At 42.6% G+C, this 24,027-nt stretch overlaps 1 long non-coding RNA gene across 3 annotated transcripts in view; it reads right to left on the reverse strand.

The window, feature by feature from the left end:
* Window positions 1-349: 349 nt before the first annotated feature.
* The window catches only part of LOC117974615 (uncharacterized), a 55,691-nt gene continuing 32,013 nt past the window's right edge, over window positions 350-24,027 (reverse strand). For 2 of the 3 annotated variants that reach the window (XR_008619947.1, XR_004664688.2), the window contains 3 exons: window positions 13,947-14,155; window positions 962-1,040; window positions 355-451 (listed from right to left, as the gene is read on the reverse strand). This is a non-coding gene — a long non-coding RNA (uncharacterized LOC117974615). Of the gene's footprint in view, window positions 452-961; window positions 1,041-13,946; window positions 14,156-24,027 lie in introns of all 3 variants that reach the window. The other variant, XR_004664690.3, reaches the window with a different exon arrangement.

Here is a 24,027-nt window from a genome sequence, read left to right on the forward strand (position 1 = left end):
GTGGAAGTGCCCATACTTTATGAGTTTACATGCTGTTGTTTGAAGTCGGCATTTTTGAATATAAGCAATGGCAACCCAGGAGGACATGAGGTCCAGAGGATGGAGAGACAGGCGTCTTGCTCTTGCCTCTTCCCTCCTGGCTACTCTCCCATCACTCTGACCTCCCTGCAGGCAAGATCATCCCTGAGGCATATTTGGAAATCACACTTTACAATTTTCATCATTTAACAATGTGTGTATGTGTGTGTGTGTGTGTGTGTATTTGACAAAAAAATGTAGACTTAGGGCAACGTCTTAGTTCATTCGGGCTTCTATAACAAAATACTGGAGACTGGCTAATTTTAAACCACAGGAATTTATTTCTCACAGTTACGGAGACTGGGAAGTTCAAGATCAAGGTGCTGGTAGGTTCTGTGTCTGGTGAAGACCCACTCCTCAGAGATGGTACCACCTAGGTGTCCTCACATGGCAGAAAGAACAGAAAGGCAAAAGAAAAGTAAACACTGTGTCCTCAGGTGGCAGAAGAGTGAAAGAGCAAGGTCTTTTATAAGAGCTCTAATCCCATTCATAAGAACCTAACCTATAATCACCTCCTAAAGGTCCCACCTCTTAATGCCATCACATTGGTGATTACTCTTTAACATACGAATTTTGGGGGATACATTCAGACTACAGCTGCCAGTTATCTCCACACATTCATACTCAGAAAGGATGGGCCTGGCATCTGGGCTCATGGCCTGGAAGAACAAAGAAAGGAAGAGCTTCCACCTGCTCTGTAATGATTGAAAATGTTAATATAACACATATTACAGTTGTATCATGCTGCTTAAAAAAATCAGGAAATACCCTTTCTTCAGGGAAGTATCTAGACAGGATCTATTTAGAAAAATAACCAGTCTGGCTCTAATGCTACTAAAATGCCAAATCTTAAGAATTATAATTTCACTTAAATCTGGCTGACCTTACAGACCTGCTGTGTCTCCATTAGACTTAGTTGCTGATGGTGCAATCTTCTCTAAGTCATGTCATAACAGGAGAACCTACATAAGATGAGAAGACAGAAAAGTACAAGCGTTTCCCTCAGCTCCATACATTTGATTTTATTTCACATTTATTCATTATGACTCTACAATAGACTCTGCGCTAGGCCCTAGAGATATAAAGTTGAAAGATGTCTCTTTTCCAGATGAATTTACAACGTGTTAGGGAGGACAGAGGAATAGACCAAAAATACCAGTGGAATGGTCAGTATTAGGGCAATGGGAGTGAGTAACAACATAAAACTAAGTCTCGGGTAGAAGAAACTTGAGTTGTGTCTTAAGGAAGAGGAAGCATCCAGGTGGAAAAGGGCTATTTCCAGGTTAAGGAGACAGTATGTAAAAGTCCGGGAGAGATATGAGATCTTGAGCCAGTGTGATATGATTTGGATGTTTGTCCCTAACATGGCTTGGCTGTGTCCCCATTCAAATATCAACTTGAATTATATCTCCCAGAATTCCCATGTGTTGTGGGAAGGACCTAGGGAAAAGTAATTGAATCATGGGGGCCGGTCTTTCCCATGCTATTTTCATGATAGTGAATAAGTCTCATGAGATCTGATGGGTTTATCAGGGGTTTCTGCTTTTGCTTCTTCTTCATTTTCTCTTACCATCATCATGTAAGAAGTGCCTTTCGCTTCCTGTCATGATTCTGAGGCCTCCCCAGTCATGTGGAACTGTAAGTCCAATTAGACCTCTTTTTCTTCCCAGTCTCAGGTACGTCTTTATCAGCAGTGTGAAAACAGACTAACACAGTAAATTGGTACCAGTTGAGTGGGGCCTTGCTGAAAAGATACCTGAAAATGTGGAAGCGACTTTGGAACTGGGTAACAGGCAGAGGCTGGAAGAGCTTGGAGATCTCAGAAGAAGACAGGAAAATACAAGAAAGTTTGGAACCTCCTAGAGACTTGTTGAATGGCTTTGAGAAAAATGCTGAGTTCATGTCCTTTGCAGGGACATGGATGAAGCTGGGAACCATCATTTTTTATGGCTGCCTAGGATTCCATGTGACAGCTTCCACATGGTGTTGAGCCTGTGGGTGCACAGGTCAAGAATTGAGGTTTGGGAACCTCCACCTAGATTTCAGATGTATAGAAATGCCTGGGTGCCCAGGCAAAAGTTTGCTGCAGGGGTGGGGCCCTCATGGAGAACCTCTGCTAGGGCAGTATGGCAGGAAAATGTGGGGTCAGAGCTCCCACACAGAGTCCCTACTGGGGCACTGCCTAGTGGAGCTGTGAGAAAAGGGCCACTGTCCTCCAGACTCCAGAATGGTAGATTCACTGACAGCTTGCACCATGCATCTGGAAAAGCCAGAGACACTCAATGCCAGCCCCTGAAAGCAGCCAGGAGGGAGCCTGTACCTTGCAAAGCTACAGGGTCAGAGCTGCCCAAGACCAAGGGAACCTACCTCTTGCATCTGCACGACCTGGATGTGAGACCTGGAGTCAAAGGAGATCATTTCGGAGCTTTAAAATTTGACTGTCCTGCTGGATTTTGGACTTGCACGGGCCCTGTAACCCCTTTGTTTTGGCCAATTTATCCCATTTTGAATGGCCGTATTTACCCAATACCTGTACCCCCATTGTATCTAGGAAGTAACTAGCTTGTTTTTGATTGTACAGGCTCATAGGCAGAAGGGACTTGCCTTGTCTCAGATGAGACTTTGGACTGTGGACTTTTGGGTTAATGCCGAAATGAGTTAAGACTTTGGGGGACTGTTGGGAAGGCATGATTGGTTTTGAAATGTGAGGACATGAGATTTGGGAGGGGCCAGGGGCAGAATGATATGGTTTGGCTGTGTCCCCATTCAAATCTCAACTTGAATTTTATCTCCCAGGATTCCCACATGTTGTGGGAGGGACCTTGGGGGAGGTAATTGAATCATGGGGGCTGGTCTTTCCCATGCTATTTTCATGATAGTGAATAAGTCTCATGAGACCTGATGGGTTTATCAGGGGTTCCTGCTTTTGCTTCTTCCTCATATTCTCTTGCTGCCACCATGTAGGAAGTACTTTTGCCTCTAGCCATGATTCTGAGGCCTCCCCAGCCATGTGGAACTGTAAGTCCAATTAAACCTCTTTTTCTTCCCAGTCTTGGGTGCTGAGACCAGCTTAGTTGGGGAGACCCTAACCCAGCTGCGCTAGAGTAATTAAAGACACACACACAGAAATATAGAGGTGTGAAGTGGGAAATCAGGAGTCTCACAGCCTTCAGAGCTGAGAACCCTGAACAGAGATTTACCCATGTGTTTATTAACAGCAAACCAGTCATTAGCATTGTTTCTATAGATATTAAATTAACTAAAAGTATCCCTTATGGGAAATGAAGGGATGGGCCAAATTAAAGGAATAGGTTGGGCTAGTTACCTGCAGCAGGAGCATGTCCTTAAGGCACAGATCACTCATGCTATTGTTTGTGGCTTAAGAATGCCTTTAAGCAGTTTTCCGCCCTGGGTGCACCAGGTGTTCTTTGCCTTCATTCATGTAAACCCACAATCTTCCAGCTTGGGCGTTAGGGCAGTTATGAACATGTTACAGTGCTGCAGAGATTTTGTTTATGGCCAGTTTTTGGGCCAGTTTATGGCCAGATTTTGGGGGGCCTGCTCCCAACACTTGGGTATGTCTTTATCAGCAGCATGAAAACAGACTAATACAGTCCTCTCCAAATCTCATATTGAAATGTGTTCCCCAATGTTGGAGGTGGGGACTGGTGGGAGATGTTTGGGTCATGGGGGCAGATTCTTCATGAATGGCTTGGTGCTGTCCTTGTGATAATGAGTGAGTTTTCACTCTATCAGTTCACGTGAGAGCCGGTTCTTTAAAAGAGCATGGTACCTCCTCTCCTCTCTCTTGCTTCCTTCTCTCTTGCTCCTGTTCTTACCATGTGACATGTCTGCTCCCACTTCACCTTCCACCATAACTGTAAGCTTCCTGAGGCCTCATCAGAAGCCAGGCAGATGCTGGTGCCATCCTTGTACAGCCTGCAGCCAAACAAATCTATTTTCTTTATAAATTACCCAGTCTCAGGTATTTCTTTATAGCAATGCAAAATGGATGAATATACAGTGGGACCCCTGGCAAATAGTTATGTGTAGTTGATCAATGAATCTGGGCTGGGAGGTACAGCTGCAGAGCTCAGCCAGGACAGATCATGGACAAACTTATATACTGTTAGAGTAGGTAATTAGGCAGACATGAGCATGGCAGGAGAGGCCCCCCAACCCCACTCGCAGGAATGTCTGATGACCATCAGGCAATGGTCAGGCAGTTGTTAAACTGTGTTTCTGATATGATAATTGGTCACAGCTGGCACCTGGGGACAATAGCCTCCCAATAGATAGAAAACACCTGGAGCTGGTGATCAGAAGCTTCCTGATAAGATCTCAGAAGTTGGGCAAGCAGGCTCAAGCATGTGCACTGAGAAGCAAAATGGCTGATGTCTGACCTTCCTCCAGGGGCATTTGACCAGTAAAGGGAAGTTGGCCCTAGAAAGCATGCGCACAACATCAGTAAATGCGCTATGCATGTGGCCACCCTCTCAAATGCTGACTGACATTGCTTATGAGGCATTTGAGCAACAGCCTGCTCCAAGGGAAGAATCAAGGGAAGGGAAAAGAAAACCCCAGAACCATGCCAATTTACAAATCCCAAAGTCAGTGGCTAAATGGGGTACTTGGATCTCTCAAGTTGCCTGCTTGGCCCTCTTCCAAGGGTAATTTGCTTCCTTTTGCTCCTGCTCTAGAACATTTTAATAAACTCTCACTCCTACTCTTAAACTTGTCTCAGTCTCTCCCTGTGCCTTAAACCTACTTCACTCCTCAGCCAAATTCTTTCCTCTGAGAAGGCAAGGATCAAATCTGCTGCAGATCTGTATGGGTTGATTGCTGGTAACATATTTTGTTGCCATGACTTGGATACATTCTCAAGAGGTAAGATGTCTCTACACCTTGCCTTCTTCAGCTGGAGGCATTCAACCCCTGTATGTGGTTTCCTTCCCCCCTTTTACTCTCTTGCTTACTGACCACTCCCAGAACATTTTCTCTTAGCTGCAATAGCTCTGCTTCCCACAGCTGATCTCTCAGCTCACTCTGAAAGGCTTGCAGGGGTGGGAAGGACCTTAGAGTCTGCACTGAGGAGACCTGAGACACTAATGGCCCTCCTGGACAGGAGGCTTACGAGAGTGGTAGGGCTTAAAGCCTAAGGCCATGTAATGTCTGGGGTTTCCTCTGATTCTTCAACTAAAACAGGCTCTTTCCCAAAAAGCTGCACTGCCTATTCTCCTGTTTTCTCTGTGTGTATTCTGAAGTGGCCTTGCACACCCGCTGGACCATCTGCATTGGGAGCAAGTCTGCCTTTTCTCTGCTTTCACTTTGCATGCTGTGTGACTTCCTTCTCTAGCTTAACACACACTCCATTTGTTGTTCCTGTGCCCATGGCTCTTGCTGGGTTTGCCTGGCAACCAAGACATGGGCTCCATTGTGGATATCCCATGGGATTTATACTTGGTTTTACTCTTCCAGCTCAGATGACCTTCAGCTCTTCCCCTGTCTGTTGGCTCATTGTCAGGACAGACACTAATTGGAACCCTGGCTCTGCCAGCTCCTTGTGACTTACCATATGCTTTTTGTCCCTGTTATACTCCAGGGTCAGGTTTTTTGGTGGTTTTTGAAGCTATTTGTCTACCTGCATAGGACTTCACTTTATGGCCCTTTAAGGACACCACCTATCCGCTTTTTTGAGTTATCACCTTTTTGAAGGAAGGAAAATTCTTCCTTTGTCATCTGTGAGCCCTTATCCCAGGCTACAAGTTCTCCAGAGGTTCCTCTTTTATGTTGAGAACGCAAATAAACATTGCCCTCCAAATCTAAGGGCTGCTGTTTTTGCGAGCATATAGAGTCTTTCCATGAGCATCCCTCTGGCTTCCTCCTGCTTCCTCTGGTAGCAGAGGGATTGTTTTATCTGTTTAAGCATTTGTTCTGCATGTTATCCCAGAAGACAAGGAACCCCAAATAAAAATTTTCCTCCTCTTCTCTAATCACTTCTACATCTTTCTCAATATGCATCAGGACCTTCAAGATTATATTTGAAGGGGGGCCGTACAGCCCCCTTGTGGCAGTTGGCTGAAAAACAGGCTTTTCATCTACTTAAAGAACATGGGAAATGGGAATATGAGAAAAGAGATGATCATTTTATTGCTAGAATGCTCTGAATAAGAGTCACTATAAGGTCCTGGAGACAAGGATATAGGCTACCCCAAGGCCACAGGTGCAAGAGACCAGAGTACCTATAGAGCAGAGATGAAGGCTAGTCCCAGGCTATAGGTGCAAAACAGGTTACAGATGAAGGTTGGTCCCAGAAATGGGATGGGACCAGGGTTAGGGGTACCTGGTAAGCACCAGTCCATTCAAGAACCTCTAAGATGAATGGGGGGCACTGTGTTCACTCCAGTTTGTGATAGGCACAGGATTAAGGGAACAAGGGGGGATGCCTTCTTCTCTTTTCTCTCTGTTCTCTCTTCAAAAATGTCTAATCACACCTCCTTAAAACAAGGTGGGACCAAGGTTAGGGGTACCTGATAAGCAGCGGTTCATCTGGAACCCCTAGGATGAATGGGGATACCCTGTTCACTCTGGTCTGCCATAAGTCCAGGAAAAAGATAGTAGGGAAACTAGAGGGGACACCTTCTTTCCCTCTTGTCTCCTCTGTTCGCTCTTCGCAGATAGGTAATTGTGTCTCCATACCATGGGACACACCCCTTGATGCATCCTCAAAAACTGGGAAAAGCTTGACACTGCCCCCCCACCAGACAAGCTTAAAATAAAAAACTGGTGTTCCTTTGTAATACTGTTTAGCCTAAAAATGAATTGGGAGAAAATTACAAAACTCAGCCTTAGAACCCAGAGCCCATATGCAGGAAATCCTCAAGTTAGCATCCTGAGTCTTTTATAACCAAGAGCAGAATAAGGAGGACAGGGTTAAGGAGAAGGAGAAATGTAGGGACAAAAGTGAGGTTCAACTATTGGCTACTTTACAAGCTCTCCAGGTCCCTCCAGGTTGCCCTTAGGACACTGCTCCAGAGAACTGCCATTGATGCAGAAAACCAGGCCACTGGAAGGTAAAATGCCTCAATGGGCTAAGTGGAAAAAAGCTCCACAAGGCCTGTCCCCTCTACCACAAGCTCAGCCACTGGAAAAAGGACTGTCCTGAGAGTCAGAAAGGCCCACAGGCCAGACTTCAATCCAATAAAGGCCTTGAGTTGAAGGGGGTCTCCATTCTGATCAAAAGGAACAAATCCAAGGGCAACTCTAGAGGCTACAAATAAAATTATAAATTTCCCTTTTGTGTTCAAGAGCTGCCTACTTAATGCTAATCTTCTCTGAGCAACTCTTTCAAATACTGTTGGGTAATAGGGGAAATGGCATGCCCTCCCTCCAAAGAAAAAAGATTTACATCCCTTTATATTACTTAAGGGATCAATTACCATTCTCCCAGCAGTCCCTGTTAATGTCTAAATACGCCCAACCCCTTTTGGCAAAAATATACTTTTCAAGATGGGTGCCTGCTTAATATTTGCCCAACCTCTGAATTCATCTTTCCCGCTAATAACCCTATTTCTTCTGGGAAAGCTACCTAAATCTTTAACCAATAACTTCAATCTGGACAGTCCTACTTCAGGGGTATAGAAATAGCCCACTCTTATTCAGAAAAGCCCTAGCAAGAAATCTAATTGAGCAATCTCTTGAGGGATGATAACTTCTACAGTATATAGATAACCTCCCCACCTGCTCCCCCTTCACAGGACTCACACAGCAACATGTAGTACAAACCATAACTTCCTAACAGTAGGAAAATGGCTTTTGTCTAATTCAAAGGTTATGAAAGTAGAGGTATTTTTGGTAAGGAAAGTTATAAAGAAAAGAAATTTTATATGAGAAAGGATCTTGCATGGCAAATTCTTGTCCAAAAGCAAAATGACTGGTTTAAAAAAGAGGGATGTTTAGGACAAGTCAGAAAGTCTGAGCATGTTGTAGATGGTCTGTATAAGTCATGAGAAGATTTGTGAAAGGGAATTTATGAAAGAAATGCTGTATGATTTTAAAGGTTATTAGGGCTACTAAATACTTTGAGGTCATAAACTGCTACTGTGACTCTTAATAACTGCACAGCTTGCCTACTTTAAAGCCATTAAAGTCTATGTAAAACCTGGGGACATATGGAGTTAGCTATGACCCTTACCTATGCTGGAAAGAGTCAGAATTTTATTTCATTTTGACATCTTTACTTGTCTTAAGTCGTGAGGAGTCACTATATTTGTGACCAGTTAGTTCACCAATGCCTCCCCACTAATTGGACTGGAACTTGTACCATAGGCTATGTATCCCTGGACATCTTCATAGCCCCTGGCAATCTCTCTCTTCCAGTACCAATCTATGGGCATTACATCTTGCCCAAGATGAAGAGGGCTATGAAATTAAGTCCCCTTCTCACGGGACTTAGCATTATAGCTGATACACCAGAATTGTTGGAGTCACACAAGCCTTGACCTATAGCCAACTCTCAGTGGAAGTAGCCAACAATATTATACCATGGTTAAAACCTCAACAGCCATGCAAGAACAAATGGAATTTTTAGCAGCTGTAGTCCTCCAAAATTGCCGAGAGCTAGATATGTTAATGGCAGAACAGGGAGGAATTTGTTTAGCCTTAGATGAAAAATGTTGCTTTGGGGTCAGTCAATTGGGAAAAGTACAAGACAACATCAGACAACTCATAAATTGACCTTCCTGTTTACGAGAATGAGCCTCTCAGGGTTGGTTAGATTGGGATGGAACCTGGTAATGATTCTTCTGGGTTCTTCCATTTTTAGGCCCACTTGTTAGTCTCCTACTTTTGCTCCTTTTTGGTCCATGTCTTCTAAATCTAATACCCAATTTGTCTCCTCTTGTCTTCAGGCCATCAAGCTCCAGATGATCCTCAGTGAGGGATACCGCTCTCTCAGTATTCAAGAGTCACCCTTCCACAGAGAAGCCCTAGACTGCCCATCAGTGGAATATGAGAGAGGTAAAATCCTGCCCCTGTCTCCTTTTGACCTGGCTGGATACCATTTTCACCAACAGATTCACCCACACAGTCACCCTGCCTTGACAGCTAGCAAGAGGCCAAGACCCACAGAACAACGACTACCACCCCTCTGACAGCAGGAAGCAGTTACAGAAGACTGACCTTTGTCCATTTTCCCAAAGAATTGGGTCTTGGACTCTTGGGGGCAGGAATGTTAGAGTAGGTAGTTAGGCAGATGTGAGGAAGGCAGGGGAGGATCCCCCAGCCCAGGAATGTCAGGCAACCATCACGTGATGTCAGGTGGTTTTTAAACTGTCTCTCTGAAATGATAATTGGTTGCAGCTGGCTCCAGGGTAAGACAGTCTCCCAGTAGATAGAAAACACCTAGAGCTGGTGATCAGCAACTTCCCAATAAGATCTCAGAAGCTGGGCAAGTGGGCCGAAGCATGTGAACTAAGAAGCAAAATGACTGATGTATGATGTTCCCCTGGGGGTGTTTGCCCCCAGAGAGCATGTGCCCAATCTTAGTAAATGCACTGTACATGTGGTCACCCTCCCAAATGCTGACCGACATTGCACATGCAGTAGTTGAGCAACAGCCTGCCCCAAGGGAAGATTCAATGGAGGAGAAAAGAAAACGCCAGAGCCATGTCAATGTATAAAACCCCAAGTCAAGGGCTGAACTAGACACTTGGACCTCTTAAGTTGCCTGCTTGGCCCTCTTCCAAGTGTACTTTGCTTCCTTTTGCTCCTGCTCTAAAACATTTTAATAAACTCTCACTCCTGCCCTGAAACTTGCCTTGGTCTCTCCCTCTGACTTAATCCTACTTGTGCCCCTCAGCCAAATTCTTTCCTCCAAGGAGGCAAGTATCAAGTTTGCTGAAGACCCGTACAGATTCACCACTGGTAACAATACCATGATGGGGCATTTGTTCATTATCCTGAAAGTAAGGGGAGTCGTGAAAGAATTGTAAGCAAACAAAGGACAAGATTATATGTAGATTTTAGCAACATGCTGGTGGCTGCATGAGGAGCAAGAATTAAATGGGAGCCAGAACAGAGGCAAAGAGGCTTGTGGGAAACTGCAGTGAACCAAGCAAAGATGAGGCAATGAGCTCCTGGTCTTCAGGAGCTGACAGTGAGATGGCAAGGAGGTCATAGTAGAGGAAGGTGACATAGGTAACTGTAATGAGACCAGGCCTATTCTAGTAATCTTGTGTGGGTAAGGTGGACGTGGGTAGTTTGGGCAAAAATACGGTAAGTTCAGTGTTAATAGTGTGAGGTACCTGTGGAAGATCTGGGTAATATTCAGAAGGAAGTTCATTTACTCATTGTTTAACCCATTATTGAATATCTGGGATGTGCTAAGGACCACTCTGTGGGAGTAGAATCAATCACAAAAAGGTAAAAATCCCTGCCTTTATAGAGCTTATATTCCATTTGGAGGGGAGGAAATAAAAAAAGAAATATAATAAATAAGTGATGTCATAGATTAGCCGGTAACAAATGCTATGGAGCTGGTAACAAGAGCAGTACATGGGGATTGGGATGGGAGTAGGGAAAAGCACAGGTTTCAATTTAAACAGGGTGGGCAATGCAAGGCTTCCTAAGATGGTGAGATTTGAGCCAAGTTCAGAAGGAGGTAATCAAGTGAGCCACACAGGTGTTGGAGGGAAAAGCATTTCAGGTATCAGGAGTAACCACTGCAAAGCCCATAGGAAGAACACCTGGTGTTCTCAGGAGCAGTTAATGGGTCTGGATGGGGTCAGCAAGTGGGAGAGTGGAAGTAAAGGGGACAGAATGGGCAGGGGTCACCTAAGTCAGGTAGGGCCTTTGAGGCTGCTTTAAGACGGTTGCTTTTTACTGGAGATGGGAATGTTTGGAGAGTTTATGGCAAAGGATGACATGATCTGATGTAAGTTTTAACAGGATTATTCTAATTTGCTGGGGTGATAAGCAGGGAAACCAGTCAGGAGGCTAAGGCAGGAGTCCAAATTATGGGTCATGATGACTTTGACACAGTGAAAGTGGTATAGCTGGTAAGCTGTGGTTAGATTTTGTGCATATTTAGAAATATTTGCCATTAGATTGAATGACAGGAACATGCGTAGGTGAAAAAGAGGAGTCCATGGAGTTGCCATCCTTGGCTAGAGAAAGACTTTGGCATTATCAATGCTTACTTGGTTATTGGAACCATGGAGGCAGATGGTTGAGGGAGAGTTCATAGAAGGGAAAAAAGAATGCAAAGTTGGGAGATAACAGACTCCTCAATACATGTAGTTGAGGTCTTGGCTGTATGTCTGCAGGAAATGCTAAGATCCTCAACTCAAGCCATCTCAAAAATGAATTTCAGATACTAGCTATTAAAAACAAAATTATGATGGGTTAGAAAAAAGTGTAAGAGATGCTGTTTATAATCTTAGAATACAAAGGATTTCTTAAAATTAAAAAAATCATGAAACTTACTCTAAGAAATGACTCCGTTGAAATTAGAAAACTTTCATTTAAAAATTATAAATAAGATTAAAAGACAGAAGACAGACTTCAAACTTCTTTTCATCCTTTTTTCCTATACTAGAATGTTCACAGCAGCTTTATTTATGATAGGCACAACTTGGAAATATCTCAGGTGCCCATCTATGAGACAATGAAAACAAACTGTGGTGCAATCACATTACTCAGGTAATAAAGGGAACGAATCTTGAGAACAGGCAACAACAGAGAGGATCACACAACTTCACACTCAGTGGAAGAACCCTTACACAGAGAGGGTGAATCCTGTATATTCCCATGTACAGGAAATTCTAGAGCTGCCAGCACTAACCTGAAGTGCAGATACTCTCTGCAGGGTTCGGGAGGGGAGATGGGAGGATGGCCTGAACCCAGACGTGCAGCCAAGGGGGGCCAGGTCAGCCCATCCCAAAGCAATCTTCCCCCAGGGCTTCCCTGTTTTCTCCCCATGCTCTAGATTTAGCACATCATTTAATGGGTGAAATGACCAGTGTAATTCAACAATGCCCAATGAATAATAAGCAGAAGTGCTAGGTGACATTTTGGTCAGCGGGATCTCAGGCATGTGCATTTCTCTACTGCAAACAACTGAGGTTGGCTGATATGGGGAGGAGGGAGCAAATGGCAAACTGGAGTTCTGGACCTCTGCCTCTTTCCTTCTCCTTTAAGTGCTATTTATAGTTTTTGCTTAACTTTTTTTTTTTTTTAACTTAACTTGCTAACATGGGCCAATATATAAGAAAGTGTTTAAGGAAGATAAAACACAAAGTACATTTTAGATATACTGTACTGACTGTGGCAGTAGAATTCTAAGATGGTCCCCAAGATTCCTGCTCCTTGATATAGATACCCTGTATCATCTCTCTCCCCTTAAGGATAGGCACGACCTGTGAATATGATGAATATCACTCCTGGTGATTATGCTCGTCTTTATGGGGAAAGGAAGATTATCCTATTATCCATGGTGGGCCTGGCCTGATTAGGTGAGTCCTTAAAAGGGACAGAAACAGAGCAGGCACTAGAACTTTCAGTGGAGGGGGCCACGTGGATAGGACCTTAGGGTGGCCTTTGGGAGCTGAAAGCAGCCCCCAACTGACATCCAGCCAGAAGATGTGGCCTCAGTTCTACAACTGCAAGGATCAAAATTCTGTCATCAATCTGAATGAGTCTGGGAACACTCTGAGCTCCACGTGAGACTGATGCCCCAGCTAACACCATGATGTTAGCTTTGTAAGGCCCTAAGCAGCTCAGCTCCACTTGCCTGGACTTCTAACTCATGAAACCATGAGATAATACATAAATGTTTTAAGACACTTAGTTTGTGGCAACTTGTTAGGTAGCAATTGAAAACTAATATATTCACATGTCTGGTACCTTAGGTAGAAACTGGAATGTTTTTCTATTCAGGAACTGTTTCTAGAAGTGAGGCAGGAGGGAGGGCAGTGCTTAAGTCAGACTCTTTGGAAACCGAACCACAGAGAGATGTGGAAGGGGCCTGGGAAGGACGCTCCCTGAGGTGAGCCAAGTGGCCAATTTGTACTTGCACCATCATGTATACTTTTCTTGGGGCGTGGTCTTCTGTTGTTCTTTATTCCAAGGAGGGGATGGTGTGCGGGGTATGTTGGGCTTGCCACTTTGAATCAGAGACACCTAAATTTAGACCCGGCCGTAGAGGACTCACAGCTCTTCCTGCAGATGATCCTTCAGACTCAGCTTTCATCTGCCCAGCAAGGACAGCTGTGGCTTTGTGAGATGCCCTGCTCCATTCTTGGGCAGCCTGAGTGGTTTAGGACAGGGCTTTTAAAAACGGAGTATTATCTTCTCTTGACAATCTCCCTTTGCCCCATTTAAACATATTTTCCTCCTTCAAGTATTCTGCCTCTGAAAGGGGTTTTCAGAGCTCCCAGCCTCCTCCTTGGAGTCCCCATAGAAACTCTGTGTCACACAGTGATGCTCTGTGTAGGCTAGCTGTCAACATGGCTCAATGCCATCTTCCCTCATTTAGCATGATTAATATGAATTTGTGGTTAATTATGAAGTTAGTTATGTTAGTTAATTCAAATATTCTGGCAAGCTTTAGTAAGCTCCTGTATGAGCCTAGAATTTTGCAAGGATGCAGGGTATGAAAATAAAATGGCAGGACCCTGACCCTTTACCACCAGAGCTTAAAATTTAGTTGGAGAAATGGCCTGCAAACAACTAATAAAAGGTCATATGGTGACTATGTAATAAGCATGAAATAACAGCTTCCAGGAAATTTCAAGCACTATGTGATCGATATTGTTCCTTTCTCTTCATTTATACCAAATGGCATGAAGGGTGCTTTTGAGAATGCTCACATTTTCGGAGGAGATTGTAGAGTATGCCCCTCCCACTGGTGGCCACAGTACCATTTGCTGCAGCAGAGACTTCAGCAGATAGCAGTCCCAATGTTATTTCCTTGTTCAGATGCTGGAGAGGCCTTGGATGCAAGGAAGGGACTAGATCTCATGTGAAAGTACATGGAGTAGGATCCCCCTGAAGTCCACTTGAAGATTCTTCTCTTGGTCTGTTAAGAAAAAAGAATTTGTAGACCAACTATCAAATAAAAGGAGAGGGAAATGTATACTTAAACAGAAAACTATACTTGCACCTTTGGTTTGGAAATTTTGATGAATATTTATTGTCATGAGTTTGAGCCCTAACAGGCTCTTCTAAATAAGGAGAGAGGCAAGTTTTCATCAGATGACCTAAAGCAAGAAATACGCACAGAAAGAGCAAGCTTTTCTATGGCGGACTCGGGAGCCCCACACTCCATAAGTGAGCAGGTGAGAGTGTGGCCCTTGAGAATGCCACTGGCACCCCTCTGAGAGGCAGCCACTCTCACTGTCCACTGTCCACTGCCCAAGGCTCTGCAGTCTTTCACCGGGACACTGAGCAACACCATCAGAGAGCCTAGTAAGGGGAAGTGCTGTTGAGAAATTTAGGGGAGCGAGGCTACATGGATCCTGCATTTGCTCTGGAATGTTCAAGGAGTCCTGCACAGCACAGTTGCTGGTGCAGCAGGAGGTCAGAACATCCCTTTTTTTCCCCATCCTGGGAGTTGGTGCCTTTGGGATTCTGTGGGTAAATGTGCTATTTGGATTTCTAAAAGAGGCTCCCCTTCAAATTCTAAAAGCTCTGGATGAACCTCATAAAACCTACATTCACCTCTGGATTCTAGCTGCTGGTGATACCTATAAGGTCATGCTTTCAAGGTAATTAACACTACTATGGGGAGCCCTGCATTTCTTTGAGGCAGCCTGGAAGAAGAGAGAAACAAGTAGGAAGCTGCCCTTTAGAAATTCCTGCATTCATATGGCAAGAGTGCCCAGGTCTCTTTTTATCCATTTTTAGGGTGGATGGGGGACCAGAGAGGAAGATTGAGTCTCCAGGCACCAGACAGAGGGTGGTAGAAGGTGGATGAGCAAAGCTTTGACCACCACTTTTGCCTAGTGATGGAGGGCTTTTGGGTAGGAAGGTATCTCAGGCAACTGGTAAGCAGAAATTTTCCTTTCTCTTCTGTCACTTAAGAAATTGTGTATTAAGCTATTTATTTTTTTCATTGTAAAATATGTGCCATATATGGAAAACTTAGAAAATAAAGAAAGAAAAATTACTGTTCCTACCACTTTGACATAATATATGTTAATATTTTGGTGCATTTCCTTCAATTGTCTTTTCCTCTATGTGTTTTCAATAGTTATCATCAATTCACATATACATTTTAATACTTAATATTATTAATAATAATTTTCTATATAATTACTTTCCATAAGGACTGTTTAATTGGTTGTCAAATAGTCTAACTGGTTTATACCATAATATATTTAACCAAGTGCTTGTTATTAATCTAGGCAGTGTATCAAACTTAGTGGTATAAAAGAACAACCCTTTTGCTATTGTTATACATTCTGTGGGTCAGGAATTTGGGCTGTATGATTCTTACATTCTTTCTCTCATCTGAATCACTCATCTGGCCAAAGGGCTGGTCTGGAGGATCTAAATAGGCTTTACTCACAAACCCAGTGACTTGCTGAGGATGAGATGGACATGACATGTCAACTAAAGTGCCTTCACATCATCTCTCCAGTATGGCAGCTCAGTGTAGCTGGGCTTCCAGCTTGGCAATTAGCTCTTGAGCATTCTCAGAGGGGGCATAGGGAGAGTGAAGGTTTCAAAACAGCCAGTCAGAAGCCAAAAGGACTTTTATGACCTAGACTCATAAATTACATCGCATCCCTTTTACCTTTCTGTGATTGTAGAAGCAGTCACAGGCCCACCTAGATCAATGGAAGAGGGGAAGAATAGACCTTAACTCTTCATAGGAAAAGTGTCAGAGAAATTCAGTGGCACTTTTAAACACCATCCCCAAGGTGTAGATCTGAACTATCCAATAAGGTATCCACTAGTCACACATGGCTATTTATATTTAAAATAATTAAAGGTAAATGTGATAAAATGAAAAATTCAGATAAGTCTCACTAACCATATTTCAGTAGCTCAAGTACCACACATGGCTAGTGACTACGATCTTGAACAGTACAGCTATAGAATATTTTCATCATTGCAGAACATTCTGTTGGACAGCTCCAGGAGACATTGTTCAATCCCCTCAGAATGAGTATGCCTTTCCCTCAGATGGTAGGTTCTAAGAATAATGCCTCACTAAAACTAGCCAGGAAGTTTTGGATAATGGCTTGGTTTGCATCTTGGGCAGGAAATAAGGAATATAAGACAGAAAAACCTTGTTATAACTTACAACAACCTATCATGACATTTGTGTCATGTCCAAAGGGCAAAAGAGCCAACTTAAAGATGCTCTCATTTCCCACATGAGAGACAATTTGAGCACTGAAATATTAATAATTGCAAAGTATTAACAGCATCAAATATGTCCTTATTCAAAAACAGACATGGGGAGGGCAAGATGGCTGACTAGACGAAGCCATTTGGAACTGCTCCCATGGAAGAGACAGAGATGACTGGCAGGCTCCTAACAGATCTGCAGAGAGAAGACACTGAAAGTGCACAGAGGAAAAACACAGAAGCTGGGCTGAAGTGTGAGGTAGCTGGGAACACTGCATGGAGATACCATGCACCAGGACTCATTCCTAGCCCCCAAGGACTTTGGGGGAATGGGTGAATTGAACTGTCAAGGAACAACCTGCTCTTGCCACAGGCCTCTGGAACCCTGGCAGGAGGAGACCCCTTGACCACCACAGACATTAGAGTTGGCAAGGAGAGCTGCTTAGAGAAGTGATAGAGGCAGCAAGCTGGCTGATGTAGATCCTTGAGGGTTTGTTGTAAGAGCATCTACAGTGGAGCATGGCTGGGGCAGCCATCTACCTAGGCTGGACTTGCTTCCATAGGAGACTTTAGCCCTAGGGGAACTGTCAGACTTGAACTCTGCAGGGTAGCCTTTTCTATCAGATGGGACCACTTCAACCTGAGCACCCCCTTGTCTGTTGGCCTCTCCCAAGGCCCCAGCCTGGCTATGTCTGCTTGCAGGACAGACTCAGGTGCTCTGGGAGCCTGCACTAATAGCATCTGTGTTGGCAGACTATGCCTGACTAGCACCCTGCTCCAGCAGGGGGGCCCCTATGGCCATGCACCAGCCATACTACAACAGCTTCCCCTGGGACCCACAACAACACCCCACATTGCTTTGCTGGTGCATCTGTGCGGGCAGGTTTGGCTTTCCTTGCTCCACCAATACATGGGAGTGCAGTCTGCCTCCCTTCCCCCTACTAATTGCTATTGCAGATGGAGACTTTGTAGGCACAGAGCCAGCCAGCCTCACCCCTGCCAGCACCCTGCCCTTGTACTAACACTGCGCAGAGAACAGTGGATCCTCCCCACCCTGAGTGACCACTCTTGCTTTCAAGGCAAAAATAAGGTACCCTGACTTGCTCCTGCTAGTGCCCTGCCCCCAAGCCAACACTACCTCCAGCATGACCATGCACACAGTTGCCAGCAGGGACCCCCACTGCTCCCACCCCCCTGCCCAGCTGTGTTGCCTCTCCCACTGTAGTAAACACCTGCGGGGAGGCAGGCAATCTGACACCTACTAGCACTCTTCTGCTAGGAGGATGGATCTCACTACAAAATGCTTTGGCTGACACCATGCATCAGAGTGTAGTGACCAGTGGTCTGGGAGCAACTTGGCCCCCACAGCACAGTGGATTCCTAACCTTGTGTTCTCTGCTGCCAGAGAACAAAGTTGGGGCCCAATATAAGTCCTCCAGAGTTAGAGGATGCTGTCCAGGGGTTGGGAGCTGAGCACTGGCCCCCTAAAGTCTTCCAGAAATGAAGCCAGTTAGCTGAATCCACCTTATACTACAATCAAACCCTCAAGGTCACTAAATACTATAAAAGGAAAAAAAACCCATCCGAAAGGTCAGAAACCTCAAAGATTGAAGGGAGATAAGCCCACAAAGATGAGAAAGAATCAGTGCAAGAACCCTGAAAACTCAAAAAGCCAGAGTGCCTTCTTTCCTCCAAATGACCACATCATCTCTCCAGAAAGAGTTCTGAACTGGGTCTGAGATGGCAGAAATAACAGAAATAGAATTCTGAATATGGATAGGAACAAAGATAATTGCACTACAGGAGTACATCAAAACCCAATCCAAGGAAGTGAAAAATCATTATAAAACAATACAGGAGCTGACAGACAAAGCAGCCAGTATAGAAAAGAACATAACCAACCTGGTAGAGCTAAAAAACACATTACAAGAATTTCGTAATCCACCTGCAAGTATTAATAGCAGAATAGACTAAGCAGAGGAAAGAATCTCAGAGCTTGAAGGATGCCTTTCTAAGATGAGACAGTCACATAAGAATAAAGAATTAAAAGGAATGAACAAAACCTCCAAGAAATATGGGATTATGGAAAGAGACCAAATCTACTACTCATTGGTGTTCCTGAAAGAGATGGGGAGAATGGAACCAACTTGGAAAACATATTTCAGGGTATCATCCAAGAGAACTTCCCCAAACTAGCTAGACAGGCCAATATTTAAATTCAGGAAATGCAGAGAACCCCAGTAAGATAATTCACAAGAAGATCATCCCCAAGACAGATAATCATTGGATTCTCCAAGGTCAAAAGGAAATAAAAAATATTAAAGGCAGCCAGAGAGAAAGGTCAGGTCACCTCAAAGCAAGGCCCATCAGACTAACAGTAGGCCTCTCAGCAGAAACCCTACAGGCCATAAAGGATTAGAGGCCAATATTAAACATTCTTAAAGAAAAGAATTTCCATCCCAGACTTTCATATCTAGCCAAACTAAGCTTCATAAGCAAAGGAGAAATAAGATCCTTTTCAGACAAGAAAATGCTGAGGGAGTTTATTACCACCGGACCTGCCTTGCAAGAGCTACTAAAGGAAGCACTAAATATTGAAAGGAAAGACTGTTACCAGTCACTACAAAAACACACTGAAGTACACAGACCAGTGACACTATAAAGCAACCACATAAACAAGTCTTCAAATAACTAGCTAATATCATGATGACAAGATCAAATCCACACATATCAGTACTAACCCTGAAAGTAAATGGTCTAAATGCCTGAATTGAAAGACACAGAGTGGCAATCTGGATAAAGAACCAGGACCCATTGGTATGCTGTCGTCAAGAGACCCATCTCACATGCAATGACACATATAGGCTCAATATAAAGAGATGGAGAAAAATCTACCAAGCAAATGGAAAACAGAAAAAAGCAGGGGTTGCAATCCTAATTTCAGACAAAATAAACTTTAAACCAACAAAGATCAAAAAAGACAAAGAAGGGCATTGCATAATGGTAAGGGGTTCAATTCAATAAGAATATCTAACTATCCTAAATATATATTCACCCAACACAACAGCACCCAGATTCATAAATCAAGTTCTTAGAGATCCTCAAAAAGACTTAGACTCCCACACAATAATAGTGGGAGATGTTAACACCCCACTGACAACATTAGACAGATCATTGAGACAGGAAGTTAAAACACATATTCAGGAACGGACCTCAGCATTGAACCAAATAGATCTGACAGACATCTACAGAACTCTCCACCCCAAAACAACAGAATTTACATTCTTGTCATCATCACATGGCACATACTCTAAAACTGATGACATAATCAGAAATAAAACATTCTTCAGCAAATTCAAAAGAACTGAAATCATAACAAACAACCTCTCAGATCACAGTACAATCAAATTAGAAATCCAGCCTAAGGAATTCACTCAAAACTACACAGCTACATGGAAATTGAATAATCCGGTCATGAATGACTTTTGGGTAAAAAGCGAAATTAAGGCATAAATCAAGAAGACCTTTGAAACTAATGAAAAGAAAGATACAACATACCATAATCTCCGGGACACAGCTAAGGCAGGTTAATACGGAAATTTATAGCACTAAATGCCCACATCAAAAAGTTAGAAAGATCTCAAGTTAACAACCTAACATTATAACTAAAAGAACTAGAGAACCAAGAACAAATGAATTGCAAAGCTAGCAGAAGACAAGGAATAACTAAATCAGAGCTGAGCTGAAGGAGGTTGAGACATGAAAAACCATTCAAAAGATCAACAAGTCCAGGAGCTGTTTTTTTGAAAAAAAAATTAATAAAATATATAGACTACTAGCTAGACTAATAAAGAAGAATAAAGAAGATTCAAATGAACACAATCAGAAACAACAAGGGGGATATTATCACTGACCCCACAGAAATACAAACAACCATCAGAAAATATCATGAGCATTTCTATGCACATAAACTAGAATATCTAAAAGAAATGGATAAATTCCTGGACACATACACCCTCTCAAGACTAAACCAGGAAGCAATTGAATCCTTAAACTGACCAGTAATGATCTCTGAAATAGAGGCAGTAATAAATAACCTACCAACCAAAAAAAAGCAGAAGGCCGGATGGATTCATAGCTGAACTCTACTGGATGCACAAAGAGCTGGTGCTATTCATACTGAAACTACTCCAAAAAATTGGGAGGAGGAACTCCTCCCTAACTCATTGTATGAGGCCAGCATCATCCTGATACCAAAACCTGGTAGAGACACAACAAAAAAGAAAACTTCAGGCCAATATTCTTGATGAAAATCAATGCAAAAATCCTCAACAAAATACTGGCAAACTGAATCCAGCAGCACATCCAAAAGCTTATCAACCATGATCAAGTAGGTTTTATGCATGGATGCAAGCTTGGTTCAACATATGCAAACCAATAAATGTGATTCATCACATAAACAGAACTATAGACAAAAACCACATGATTATCTCAATAGATGTAGAAAAGGCTTTCAATAAAACTTAACACCCCTTCATGTTAAAAACTCTCAATAAACTAGATACTGAAGGAACATACCTCAAAATAACAAGAGCCATCTATGACAGACTCACAGCTAACATCATACTTAATGGGCAAAAGCTGGAAGAATTCTCCTTGAAAACTGACACAAGACGAGGCTGCCCTTTCTCACCACTCCTTTTCAACATAGTATTGGAAGTCCTGATTACAGTAATCAGACAAGAGAGAGAAATAAAGGGAACCTAAATAGAAGGAGAGGAAGTTAGACTATTCCTGAGCTTTTTGTCTGAGACTGTGGGGTTTCCCAGATAGAGGATCACAACCCAGCAATCTCATTACTGGGTATATACCCAGAGGAATATAAATTGTTCTATTAGAAAGACACATGGATGTGTATGTTCATTGCAGCACTATGCACATAGTAAAGACATGGATTTAACCTAAATGCCCTATGGCAGACTGGATAAAGAAAATGTGGTACATATATACCATGGAATACTGTGCAGCCATAAAAAAGAATGGGATCATATCCTTCACAGGGACATGGATGGAGCTAGAGGCCATTACCCTTAGCAAACTAATACAGAAACAGAAAACCAAATACTGCATATTCTGACTTATAAGTGGGAGCTAAATGATGAGAACATATGGATATCTAGAGTGGAACAACATACACTGGAGCCTATTATAGTGTAGAGGGTGGGAGGAGGAAGAGGATGAGGAAAAATAACTGATGGGTACTAGACTTAATACCTGGGCAAGGAAATAATCTGTACAACAAACCCTCATGACACAAGTTTACCTATATAACAAACCTGCATGTATACCCCTGAACTCAAAATAAAAGTTAAATTTTAAAGAACCAAAAAACCAAAACCAAAAACAAAAACAGACATGTAAGAAGAAAGCACCAAACACTTATCCTGTCCTTCCTGAACAGACTTAATTTTAGGGACACTGAAGAGTTGATAAGGGAAAAATGTATTTAGTAAATGTCAGCTGATAATTGCAGAAGGAATGCCAGAGTTAGAAATAGACAGCTTTTACTACTTTTAACAAAATAATATATCTAGTTAATGATCATTAATGGCCAATAACATGAGTTGGTAAAATGTTGGTAAGAAAGAAATGTTTAATGGATAAAGAAGGCTGACAATATTTGAACTGAAGGATTAATTTTAAGAGCACAGAGAGACAACAGGACTGAATGTGCTTTCTAAAGTGATAAAATAAAAACCACACAGCAACTGTGAATTGCCCTTCCCAAACCAGAACCTGATTCTAATAAAGCCTCAACATTTATTTTTGTTTTTACAGGAATATAGGGATAGTGGAATGTGTTAAACAGCAATTGATTGCAATATGACAAATATAGAATGTGGGGAATTCTAATTTCTTCAACAAACAAATGAAAATAAAAGGAGGAAAGAGGAACTTATAGAGTAAAAAATAAGAAATGTATGACATATTCCAACTAAAAATGGGTACATTGGGCCAAGTGTGGTGGCTTATGCCTGTAATCCCAGCACTTTGGGAGGCCGAGGTGGGTGGATCACTTGAGGTCAGGAGTTCGAGACCAGCCTGGCCAACATGGTGAAATCCAGTCTCTATGAAAAATACAAAAATTAGCTGGGCATGGTGGCTCACACCTGTAATCCCAGCTACATGGGATGCTGAGGCATGAGAATCACTTGAACCCGGGAGGCAGAGTTTGCAGTGAGCCGAGATTGCACCATTGCACTCCAGCCTGGGCAACAAGAGTGAAACTCCATCTCAAAAATAAATAAGTAAATAAATAAAATAACAATGGGTACATTGTTTAGATCTAAATTCAAATGCACTAATTGTAAAAGCCAACCTTTTCTTACACAATTAGAAACATTTGAGCACTGACTTTATACTTGATATTAAATAATTGATATATTTATGTGTGTTAAAGATATTTTAATTAACTTAGTAAAGGAGTTCATAATCTTCAATGATTTACGCTTAAGAATTTGTAGGTGAAATAATATCTTTCTAGAATTTGTAAAAAATGTTTAAAAAATTAGTAGGTATATAGAGGGTGAAGAAATTGAGAAAACCAGGGTATCAAAACACATTTTGATAACTATATGTTGAAAATAGATGAGGGATTCTTGGTTCTTCATTATGTTTTTCTCTTTCATTTTGTATGCCTCAAAATTTCAATGATAAAGCATTAAAATATGATTTTATGTCAATTACTTAAATGTTAAGATTTTCTCATTACCATAATTTTATGTGTTTTTCAGGGCAATATACTTTGTACATTTTTTGGTAACCTTTTATTTTCTGATACCGTTTTAAAAACTGTTTTACTTCTGTTGCAATTCTCACTTTGTATTTCAAAGGCAAGGCATATAATTTGAAATGACTCTCCTATCTAAACAGGAAAATTACATGATAAAGTAAGTTCTGTGTGCGGTCTGCCCTGACCTAAACAAATAGGATGCTGCTTCTAAGCTTCCTATCAATTACTGACATGTATTATCAAATTATTATTTTTTAAAGTGAGGAGTCTGATTGTATATGAAATATTCAATTTAAACATGGACACATGGCTGGGGACAGTGGCTCACGCCTGTAATCCCAGCACTTCAGAAAGCCGAGGTGAGAGGATCACTTGAGCTCAGGAGTTCAAGGCTGCAGTGAGCCATGGTTGGGCCACTGCACTCCAGCCTGGGTGACAGAGTGAGACCCTGTCGCTAAAAATTAAATAAATAAATAAAAGGGGCACACAATATAAAGTGATAAAACTCTGCGGAACAACCAAAGAGGTCTGCATTTGGTATTTCATATGTGCTGATGGTTGTGCTAAGCACTTTGTGTGCATGAATGCCGAAGTACTGGGTAGGAATTCTCTGTATAGGTAGCGGGTCTGGAATGCAGAAAAAGTGGGCTGGGGAGGCCCCATGGCTCAGATAAGTCAATTGGGACCCCCATAGCAGGTGGATGGCCTGAGTACTGTGCTCTCCTCTGTGCTGACCTCACCCAGAGCCTTCTGCACACTTGGCTGACAGATGTCAGCAGGAGTCTCCTCCCTCAAGTGCT

This window comes from Pan paniscus, chromosome 8, assembly GCF_029289425.2.
Source record: "Pan paniscus chromosome 8, NHGRI_mPanPan1-v2.0_pri, whole genome shotgun sequence".
Classification (NCBI taxonomy): domain Eukaryota; kingdom Metazoa; phylum Chordata; class Mammalia; order Primates; family Hominidae; genus Pan; species Pan paniscus.